At 37.8% G+C, this 11,732-nt stretch overlaps 1 non-coding gene across 1 annotated transcript; it reads left to right on the top strand.

Moving 5' to 3' along the window:
* The first annotated feature begins 7,038 nt into the window (after nucleotides 1-7,038).
* Nucleotides 7,039-7,150, top strand: LOC145786029 (U6 spliceosomal RNA). The gene has a single exon (XR_014291253.1). It is a non-coding gene; the product is annotated as a U6 spliceosomal RNA (small nuclear RNA).
* Nucleotides 7,151-11,732: the final 4,582 nt, after the last annotated feature.

The raw sequence follows: 11,732 nt of genomic DNA, 5'->3' as shown, positions 1-11,732 counted from the left end.
ATATTTTTTAGTAGATTCTTTGTTTGTTGGACTTGATTTAAAACACTTTGGTTGCTTTTTCTGTCAGCCCAGGAAATCCTCTGCATTTTTAGGAACGCCCACATTTCAAACCCATGTAGGCCTATTACTTTTATTATTAATTAGTTCTAATACACTGTCTAAAAGATGCCCTGGTAAAGTTTCAGAAGAATATCAAAAAACAACAATTATTGTAAGAATACGGCACCTCGAAAGCCGATCACCAAACTTTGATATTACAAAATTGCTTTCCCGTCTTGATAATCTAGCTGGGGCTTCTCGGATGACATAGTAACTAATTTGTTCACAAAATTTTTAACAAAAACGAAAACAAAAATACCACAAACTTTGAAGAAAATGTAAACCAGGCTAAATTTTTCAAAACATAGCATCAAACAATATAGTGTAGGCATGTAATTTCGTGTTTTTTTTTTGTTAAATGCAAAAATTCACTTGTTTTTGAAAGAAAATGTGATAAGCTTAAAAAAAAATTAGGGTGGCATTTTTTCTGAACATTTGTGGGCCACGAAATCCAAGATGGCGTCCAAAATGGGGCACAACAATAATTATGCAATATTTTTCGCAAGTATATAGACTACAATTACAAATAAAATATCTGAATATATGTTTTCTGAGCCAGGAAATCTAATGGGATCATCGAATTTAGGTTTCCTATATGATATACATGTGCCAAACTTTAAAATGTTATTCAAAATACCCCCCGCGCACCCGAAACGTATGCTAAGCTACCTACGTAATTTTGTAATTTTACCCAAAGGACTGTATTAACTTAAATGCATGCATTCTCACAAAGAATACGCAACTAGAAAGCCAATAAACTAATATAAATACAATGAAACTTGAATTAATGTTCGATCCTTCAAGTCGTATTACACGCGAAAGATGTAAGAAGTCTTAGGCCTTCTGATTAAATGGCAGTTATCGTTAACAACCGACATCTACGGAATTTAGAATATTTATTGAATGTCAAAGAAAGCAATTCATCTTCAAATTTTTAGTCTTCTCTTATCACTGGTGGATAGTTTTGTTTTTACAGCTGAGACCACAGCCACAGACTTCTGTACATGGAATATTGTTTTTGTGGCAGCTGCACCTTCCTTCGCATCTACGTTTCCTTCGCATCTTCGCATCCAAGTCTTTGGTTCTGCCAGAAAATCTCCCAGTCATATCGGAACCAGTCAGAGCATGAAAACCTAGAAGTGCAGAAGCACACTTTGGTCCCCAGTTGTTGTATATGTTTCGCACACAAATGTCCCTCTTTAATCTGCCCTTTCTCGTAAGGAAAGTTTTAGACCCGGGTAAGTGTGGATACATGTAGATGAGCATTGAGCAACAACAAGATGTCCGAGTCTGGGGAACTGACAACCAGTTCTGTTTCATTGGGAACAGTTAGAGCGCGCAGAACAATCAAAGTGTCTGCCTCTTCTTGGCTGTGAGTCAGGAGCGAGTCTGGAATATTAACATTGCCCTTGGTTTGTGATTCCGATGTCACCAGTAGTTTTTTCAGTCTGTTGTTGGAGCTCTTGCTGTGATGTACAACCTTTTCAGCTAAACACTCGGTCAGTTCTCCTTTGGAGCGGATGTCTGACAGAAAGTCTTTCAGGGAACTATTCTGGATTAAAGTGTTGTCTTTCACGTGGTAATTAGGGTGGCTCATTTTCCTTGATGTTATTTAAATTTTTTGTCAGTTTGGAATAATGTTCCATTTTGCTCACTGATATTTGTAAACCAAAAAATTTTGTTGGGTTTTGACCTTTGACCCTGGTTCACCCAAGGAGAAATTCTGAATTTTTCTGAAAAATTAGTAAATTTCGAAGTGGTTTAGCAATATCTGAAGAGGGGATTTCTCAAAATTTGACCACGTGATTTTTACGTCACTTCCTCTGTTAACTTCCACATGGAACATCTTCACCCTACTCCAAGTCTGAGAGTCACTAATAGTGCATGCTTTTAGTGTCATTTTAGTTGATTTTACAGCCTTTTCGCAGTCAGTGAATTTATAACACAGACCAACAAAAAAAATTTGGCACAAAAGATGAGAGTCATTATAGAGTATTTCAGGGCACCTGATTGCGAAAATGCACTTAGTTTTTTCGAATTGGCTCTAGTTTTCGAGATATTCGACAATGAAAATATTTTTGAAATTGTTTCTCAAAAGCTCTCAATTAGCAAATCACTTATTTTCAGCCCTGTTTACCATTATGATGTCATAGTTCCACTTGTCTAGTTCAATTGGTTCATATTGCAGGAAAGTACAAAACGCAAGCAAAGGTTGAAATGAACTGTGTTTAACGTAAGGGAGACATAAATATTCAATGAAAACAGTTGTGAATCAGTAGGCCTACATCACAAGAAAAATATCCCGAAAGTCATGTGTTTATGAATGCAGCTTTATATTGAATAGGTAGGCCTACTGAAATGGATACTGTACAAATGAAATTTTATTCTAAAGCGTTTGCTAAGGCCAAGTCTTTGCTGCAAGCAGTTTTTTTCTGGTCTATAAGCTAAATAAATGGCATATAGGCTAATAAAATATGCCTTTGACAAGTAGGATGCTGTACAAACAACCCAGATATATTTTGCTGCATGAGGCAACGCAGAGGAGCAACGCATTCTGCGATAGATACAGCGCTATATAAAAACAAGCATTATTATTACTTTGACATGAAGCTGGGTGATCAAGATAAGTCCTGGGTTCCTCCTATAAAGTATGCAAACATTGCACGCAAACCCGTTTTTGGGCTCAAGGCTAAGAAGTTCAGAAGAAAGCCGTGGCATCACCATGAAAATTGATACTTCTGCACGGTGAGGATGTTCGAAAGAAGTTGGAACATTATGTTTACATGGAGTGTGCAAGGCAGTCATTGCATGGACGTTGCTATTTCTGTTTTTTGTTTGCCCTCTCTAGTTTCAAGTGGTGATTTGCTTGAAACAATAGGAAAACGGGCATGACTGAGAGTAACCTCAATACCTTCAGTAGTGTTTTGGAGCAAGGTCAAGTTTTTTTCTCAAAACCATTTCTACCACCTACTGTAGTAGTTAAAGATTTAGTTATCAAAAGTGGTAGCTGGAATCTTGGCTCTTCATCTCGATCAACATGGCATTCTTGACTCCAAGGCCAAGATTACGTTTTTCCGCAGCAAGGATAAAATTCTAAGCAGCTACTTTACTGAATAACATAACTTTGTATTCTGTAATTATATAAATGGCCTTCATACCTTGACGGATGTTGCTCAGTAGGCCAATCATAATAAAGAGTTGCGTTTGTTCATCGATAGCGTTGTTTTGCTTATTTGTCTAGTTTGTTAGCAAAACAATGTATGCATTTTGTTTGTACTTAGTAGCTTATACTTAGTAAGTCTGATACTGTTGAAGTCAACAAATATATTAATGCAAAACGAAAGTTATATATTCTACATCTTGTATCCTCAGGCTTACTTCACATCATATTTTGATTGTTACTAGGCCAGTAAACGTTAAATAGCTGTTTGTTTGGGTTGTAATCAACGTGATTGGTTCCAAATAGCGTTTATACAACTCAGAAATGTGCCTGGGATTACTTCCAGTTTTGTCTATGTAATAAACGACACGACGTTAAATCTATAGGGCCTCAAAATTACGAAAAAAATATTTTTGCTGTAACTCAAAAACTAGAGCCAATTCGAGAAAACTTAGTGCATTTTCAGAATAAGGGGCCTCGAAATACCTTAAAATGACTGCCTTTATATAAAAAAAAGTTTTGTTGGCCTGTGAAAATCGATAAACATCGTCAAATGATTCAAGAAACTGAAAGCAGTATATATTTACTACGGTGAAGGGTGCACAAAGAAAATCATGTCTGAAATGTGGTAGAATTCGATATTTTGAGAGTAATACAGGTGTCAGTGTTCATGGAGTTGCTAATTAAACCACTTTGCTTGCTACAAGTTTGTGTTACTGCCTCTTATTGTGTCCATTAAGATGCTAGAGTGCATTAGAAGATAACTGGTGAGCAGTTTCGGGGATAAGCAAAAATTCGATATTTTTAAAAAATTCAAACCAGGTGAACCAGGGTCAAACGTTAATATTTTTTTGTGAAATTTGGTGTAGGAGATACATTTACCAAAAGGAACAATATTCCAAACTGACGAAAAGTTTAAAAGAAAAAAATTTTTTTTTCGAGATTTTGCGCCAGCCTAGTGGTAATATATTGACTTTCCCTTGGTCCTCTTTGTCCGCATCTGTTGCTTGAGTGATGTTTCGATGTACCGGTCAAACACCAACCTGATCTCGTCATGCTATGTACCCATGTTACAAATTATCTGAAGAAAGGCTTCGGCAAAGTCTTGGCATGTTTTTATTTGTTCCGTTTTGGTAACTGCGTTTACCATAGCCCTCCCATCAATGATGATCACTTGGTGAGTTGTCAGTTCATCTGGTAGGTCCACAGTGGTATATTCAACTGCTGTGTCTGTCATCTTTAAAGGTACTTGGAATGAATGGTTATCAGACCCCTGAGTAACAGTTACCTCATTCCTGTCAACTTGTACCCGTTGTCTGTTACTACCGGTATCCAGCAGCTTCTCAAGATGACTGAGTATTGATGCCTTATCATATGCCAGCAGGAGGGATCCATCTGAAGCAAACAGGGATCGGGGCACCACACCAAACTCATACGTTCCGATGCATTCCTTGATGTCCATCTCCGGTCGACTTCTTGATATTACAATGAAACGCTGCAACAGTCCTCGCTCTTCTTTAATTTTGATTACCTTGTCTCCCATGCTGGTTTTTGCAATTGCATTGGCACTTTCGAATCAGGGACCTTTCGAATATAGACAGTTTCTTTCTGGTCATTTTGTCCCACACGGAAAGTTTTCCTTCTACAAGACGTTCACTCGTTCAGTGACGAAACTTTCGAAAATCTGTTGCTCAATCTCATCACGCCGAAGGATGTCGTTGGTAGCAGTTTCATTCATAACTGCTTTGGTGAGCAAATTGTAAATTCCATCTTCGTCAGAGGATTCAAATGGGTTTCTATGCTCGTGAAATACTACGCTGAGTTAGATAGCATTTTGCGCTATTCGGGAGAATTTTCCTCCTGTGAGCTCATGGTGTTGCGTTCTCTTTGCCTTGCTACCAGAGTAGTACGTTTTCTCAAAGTCATGCTGCAAATTTGAGAGTTTGGGTGCGATGAGAAAGAATTTGTCCAGTGACTTTTGATTCTATGTAATTCCAACTATGCCTCCAATAACCTTGAGTTCACGATTTTCTTGTTCAATCCCGTGGTCTGCACCTATTGATGTGAATCCAGCAACACCTTTGGTTACGCAGAAATTCCCTTTCATGAACTCTGCCAAGATCTCTGGGTGCTCCTATTCTGCTTGCTGCATTGTAGAAATGTAAAGTGGTAAAAGGCGTGCATAATTTAAATGATCATGGGCAATAGTGGTTTATTTGTGCATCACATGTTATCATTAGACACTCTGGCTACTCGCAGACTGTTTGCTTCACAGATCATCGCCAGAAACTATTTCTACATAAAAAGCAGCCACTATGAGTTCTTCAATCTATTAAAAATCTTTAACAGGCTGTTTCGCCCTTTACTCCAGCATCACTTCTTTGTTATTTTTATCCATCAGCCTGAGTAAACCTGTAAAAACCGTTATACAAGCTTGGGTTCTCTCTGGTAGCCTACTGTCATTCATCTATGACGTCACAAATTATAAAAAACAGCTGATTAAAATGATTCAATAAGCTTGCTGTATGTGCGTCACAAAGTAACTTTGTTACAAAAATTTACGTCATAAAGTACTTTTGTAAATTTTTACTGTTAATGAATGGGGCCAAAATTTCATTTTGGCCATTTTGATAAGGGATTTCAGGTCATTAGAGTGCACAGAAAAAATACCACCCTAATTTTTTTTCATCTTTATTGTAGCATCTGACAAAATCAAGAAAGTTTTTGCTTTTAACAAAAAAAAAACACGAAACCTTTTTTAATGACACATGTGCCGAGTGCCGACACAAATAGCCTAAACCAGGGGTCACCAACCTTTTTTGCATGCGGGCCACTTTGGCAGTAAGGAGAGCTGTGGCGGGCCGCACTAATAAAATTTTAGGTAGGTTGACTCTTATGCTAGAAAAGAACGCATTTCGTACCCAGTATCCAGCGTTACATGTTGTTAATATTTATCTTAGAATACCGCAGCAACAAAATTATTCGAACAACGCTACTGCCAGGCCAAGCTCCTTTAACAACACTTTTGACTTTTTTAACAATGCCTCATAAACGAGGCCATTTGTTGTGCGCACTTATAGCGAGGCGAGCAGTTTCATCAGAATATTCGTCGCCAAGCAAGAGTGGTGTTGTTACTTCGCTTCACAAAAGATATCTTGTCGGCAGCAGTGGCCGAGTGGTTAGCGCGTTGGGCTCGCAGTCGAGAGCCTGCATGTTCGACTCCAGCCACCCGCACTTGCTGTTGTTTCTCTGGGCAAGAAACTTTACGATAATTGCCTCTACCCAGTGATCGATTTCGAGTAATAGGTAGTACCAAATTTAAGTCATAAGTAGAGTAGACAACCGGAAACAGACATTGCAGTCGGCTGCAGCGTGGGTCAGGTGTACGTCGGAAGGCGTACACCGATGCATAGCGCTCAAGTCCGCTTTCCCGCAATGCAGGATAAAGATAATAAAACAAACAAACTTGTAATTAACAATTTCAATAAACAAGGAAACGTTTGACACATCGCAATACAGGCAACAGTAGTGACCTGCAAACCTATCAGCGAAAAATAGGCTCCAATAACAGGGAAAAAGAAATCAGGCACCATGAAACAAATGCTCGTGGAAATCATCAAAAAATCGTAATTCAATTTCTTCCCTCTAATAAAGCAATGAGTTGGTTTTTTATCCTTTTTGTGAGATTCTATAACACTGTCTTTTTTTTTATTATAGACAACTGTCACTTGCGGTGCTTATCAGCGTGGCAAGAATTTGTTGATTAACAACATTTTGCAGTACTTGCTTCGGCAGTACATATACTGTACTAAAATTAGAACGATACAGAGAAGATTAACATGGCCCCTGCGCAAGGATGACACGCAAAATCGTGAAGCGTTCCATATTTCTTTAAAAAAAAACATTTTGCAGTACTAAGCTAAATATTTTCATAATACAATCAGAAAAAGTCTTTAAATCAATATATAATATTTTGCCAATTTATTATAAATTGAGTTGGCACACCGACCCATTTTGCCAACAAAAACTTGCATAAAGAGAACACTGCTCGTGAAATACAATAATGGTGAAACGCACACTAATGTTTACATGACATTTGCAAACTTAAAATAAGCAACCCTATGCTCACAGACAATTTCAAAGTTCGAAAACAGACGTTTTAATCAACCACTGGGACAGTGTGGCTGGACATCGCATTAGAATAACTTTAAGCAACCCCTACCTAGAACTATAATCTGATTGGTCAGTCGGTGGAATCGTATGTAAAGCGAAAATATGCTTCCAGGAAAGTATTTTTTGCCTCGTGCTTTTTAACTCCTCAAGAAAAGTATTTTTGGTTATACTTGTACGCTGATACCTTCCGCGGGCCGCAGCGATACAGCGTGGCGGGCGGCCAGTTGGTGACCCCTGGCCTAAACAGTGATGAGCATTATCGGCGATAATTTACCGGCGATAAATATCGGCGATAAATTTTTATCGCTTATCGTTATCGCTCAATTATTTTTTCAGTTATCGTTTATCGTCATCGCCAAAGGCAATATTTGATTATCGCCGATAATCGCCGATCGATTTTATTTCGGATCAACACACAAGTGGAAAGACCATGAAAAGTAATATTTTTACTAGCCAGCTAGTGAAACTAAACTTGAAACCAGTTCTTCTACAGTACCTGAAATGTGTGTGCACAGGTCGTTGTCAGGGGAGGGGGCACGCCTTTCCCTGCAGCGACGGCCCTGACAACACAATAATTTTTAGAGTTGCAAATTGCAATGCAATGAAATCCATGCAACAATTCTCTTGTTGTTTTGCTGCAATCGGCAATCGCGAGTGAATTTTACAATTAACATGTAAGCGCACAGGCGACTTTGCTGTAAACAGCCCTTTAAGCAGAAAGCAAAATACAAGTTTGGAATTTTTTATGGTATTTTCATTTGATTTAATTATTTTGCCTACTGTATGTAAGCGGCAGTGTAACTCAATTGATAAAAGCATCCAACTGGTATCTGAAGGTATAATTATAAGCACAGCGGTTACTTCAGTGGTTTGATTCTGGATCAAGAGGTTGAAGGTTCGATACATACTGCCTCTGGTGCGATTCTATTAATGCATACCTTACTAAAAGGTTTTGTCCCGTTACAGTATATTATGTTTGATTTTTCGTCATGTTGATGAAAACAGCTCGTGCTGCATGGTATGGGGCAGCGCTAATCAAGAAAAAAAATTATCGTTACCGGACATTATCGGCGATAATTTTATCGTTTATCGTTATCGCTTAACTGAAGAATGAGTTATCGCGCCCAACACTGAGCCTAAATATCCTTTGAACTCTCAAGGCAACAGGATAAATCGTAAGCATAAGTAAATATGAAAATACGGTACTAGACAATGAACTCTTGATCTGTTTAAGTACGTACTGGCAGTTCAAATGCGCAAACAATATTTTGCTAAAGCATGATAGTGAATGTGCAAGCATAAAAAAGCACACATAACAATCACAGATACAACAGATAGCTGGAAGCTGCGATGGATAATGACGTCGTCGAGTCTGCTGCTCCCATTGTTGACGTACTATTGAGCTCATTGTTTTGCAAAGACACAACCGCTGCTCTAGAGCGATGTCAAACGGACAACCTTGGAGCATCGATAAGGAGATGTTCTCATTATTCGATTACGCTTCCGACCAATTGTTGCTTTAAATTGAAAGATTAACCAGAAAAGGTTTATCAGAAATGTAAATGCAACAACTTCTTCGTCGTATGAGCCTCTGGGGCTGAGGGTCTACCATTTTACCGCCCCAGATTTGCGATGTTCCCGGACTACACTAAAAGGCTACTAGAGAACAGCCAGTCTTTGGTTTCGTCATCCAAGACATTCTTCGTTATTTAGTTTGATGATAATAGTCGTTGATAATGTGGTTTGCGTCTGTGCCTCAGCGCCACATTCACAAGACAATGAAGAAGTCATCCCCATTGATGCGTGCAATGCAACAACTATGGTGGATGAATGATTTTTAGATATGACTGAGATTTTGTGATGTAATCACAGGCAAAACTACTTTTTGCTTCTTCAAAGAAAGTTTATAGAGTTCAGTTCAGTTTATTTTTTCTAAAAGAGACTTTGTAATGTTTGTTTAGTTTCTTTTCTCATCTTTCTGCAAGAGAAGAAAACGCTAAACTTATTTTTGAATGTTTCTTTGTGTGTGATTAAAGTAATAATAAGTTTGTTTGACGTGCAACTGAACTTAGTAATTTTACCTTGACGAGATATTGTAGAATGTTGGATTGCAGCATTTGCTAAACTGTAATGCAAGTACAATGCAATAAAAAATCTCCAGAGTAAATTATGTTGCTTTGTAGGCTATATAGCTACATTTGGATCCGTTTCTATCAGGCTGTAGCCTAATATTCAAAGACTGAAACAAAATTGATGGCAGTATAAAAAAATCTTCATAGTACTGTAGTCTCAGTGTAGTCTACTACCTTTCAATATATTTTTCTCACGCCTAGCACATATACTTTTCTCAGAGACTATAGAATCAAACTAAAGAATTTCAAGATAATAAACCAAAAGCATGTGGTTTACTAGCTTTCTTCTTCGATAGTGTCATAGGCCTATTCCATGTGTTCACAGCATAGCTTCTTGAAGGCCCAATTACTAAGTAACGCCATGCTGTTTCCAGGCAACTACTTGTCAAGACCCAGTTACCAAGTTGTCAAAAGTCTTATTAAAATTTCTAAACATAAAACTCATTCTATTTTCACAGACAGGTGATGTTTTAACCCGCTATGTTACAGTAGGGAGACAGAAGAATGAGAAAATGTGATATTTAAGAGATTTCACAAAAAATTAACATCAGTCGGTGGCATTTTTCAGTATCCATGATTAAACGAGATCAAGACACCTTTACAAAGCGTCATAGTGCGTCCTAATGAGAGAAAGAGTGTCTGAAAGTTGTATGTGGCGAAAAATTATCTAGGTGTTTATCTAAGCCATGTATTATGCTTCAAAAATCACATTGAAAAGAAGATGGTATTCAGTGACCTCAGTTCATATGGTTTAGTATTTCAGTTCATATGGGAAGCTTTTAGTCGTATTACTAAGTATTTTCAACTTTTACTGGACTACTGTATATCAATGTTTACTGCACGATTTACCTATCTGGCAACCTCGATACTGTTGTCTGCGTTCAAAAACGTTCAGAGATGTGCAGTTAAATAAACGCTCCAAACAAAAATAAAAAAGCTATTCAACAAAGAAGCGGAATATGTTTTCACATTTAAATATATTTATTTATACTCAAACCCTAAACAATTAGCCCCTTTGGTCAGGTTGATTTGCAACACTAAATCATAGCATCTTTTCACATATAAGCTAGGTGGGCAATTGCCCACCTAGTCCATTCGCTTGTCCTCCTAGCCCTTTCTTTGCCCCTATAGTTTGAAACTAGGTGGGCAATTTTTAAGACGTAATTTTTGTTTAAGTTTGATCCTAGTTTTATCTTAAAACAGCAAATTTGTAGTTTTTCTACATTCGTATGGAACACTTTACTTTTGCGATCTATCAGCGCTACCGAACGTGAGAATTCGTTGTATTTCATTGCAGTTATTTTTATATATTTATGCTATAGCAACATAGGGAGGCATCACTAGATGCCTGCATCATTTCTGAGAAACGAAACCTGCCTACCAACGCAACTACTTCGCGATTCTCACAGCTTTTACCATTAATGATTCATAGACCCAGGAAGCTGACTTGAGAGTGTAGCCTAACCCTACCCTTATGTCATCAAAATAGTCATTTCCAATTTTGATAAAAGTGAATCGGACTGTGTTTTGGTACGATGGGAATCGTCGTATTTTTATATTTTTGGCTAGGACTAAAATTGAGTACAGTTTCCCTTTAAAGTAGATTTCGTTTTGTAACTCTGTTCATTTACTTCTTTCTGGCTTAAACCATAGAAAGAGCTCAACACCTGCTCTTCTGGGCCACATCGAAACGGGCTTTTGCCTGAGGATGGGTTTCTTTTATGTCCGGTTTTCTTTCTCCATCCTATTATTATTATTATGACTGCTCATGCACATCAATATTGGAACTGGCAAATTCAAACCACAACACTTTTCATTAGGCTGTCATTCATTACTACATGTGTGCTTCTCTCTGTTTTTGTTTTATTTTTTGCTATTTGTTTTTTGGGTTTTGAGGTCGTGCTAACAATTGATATATAGCCTACTACCAGTGTTGTACGCGTCATTGAAATAAATTGACGGCGTCAGCGTCAGCGCTAATTGCCTAAAAACTTTACGGCGTAAAGTACTGCGTAAGCTCTTAAAGAAATTGACGGCGTCAGCGCTAATTTCTAGCGCTATTTTTTGCCAGCGTCTCATAAAACGGAAATATTTCAACCAAGTTCAGGCTAACAATAGCTAAAAATAAAGAGCAGATATTATGTTTTGAGACTGTATTGTAATTAGCT

Source organism: Aplidium turbinatum, chromosome 16, assembly GCF_918807975.1.
Source record: "Aplidium turbinatum chromosome 16, kaAplTurb1.1, whole genome shotgun sequence".
Taxonomy (NCBI): Eukaryota; Metazoa; Chordata; class Ascidiacea; order Aplousobranchia; family Polyclinidae; genus Aplidium; species Aplidium turbinatum.
This window is presented reverse-complemented; position numbering and strand designations above follow the sequence as displayed.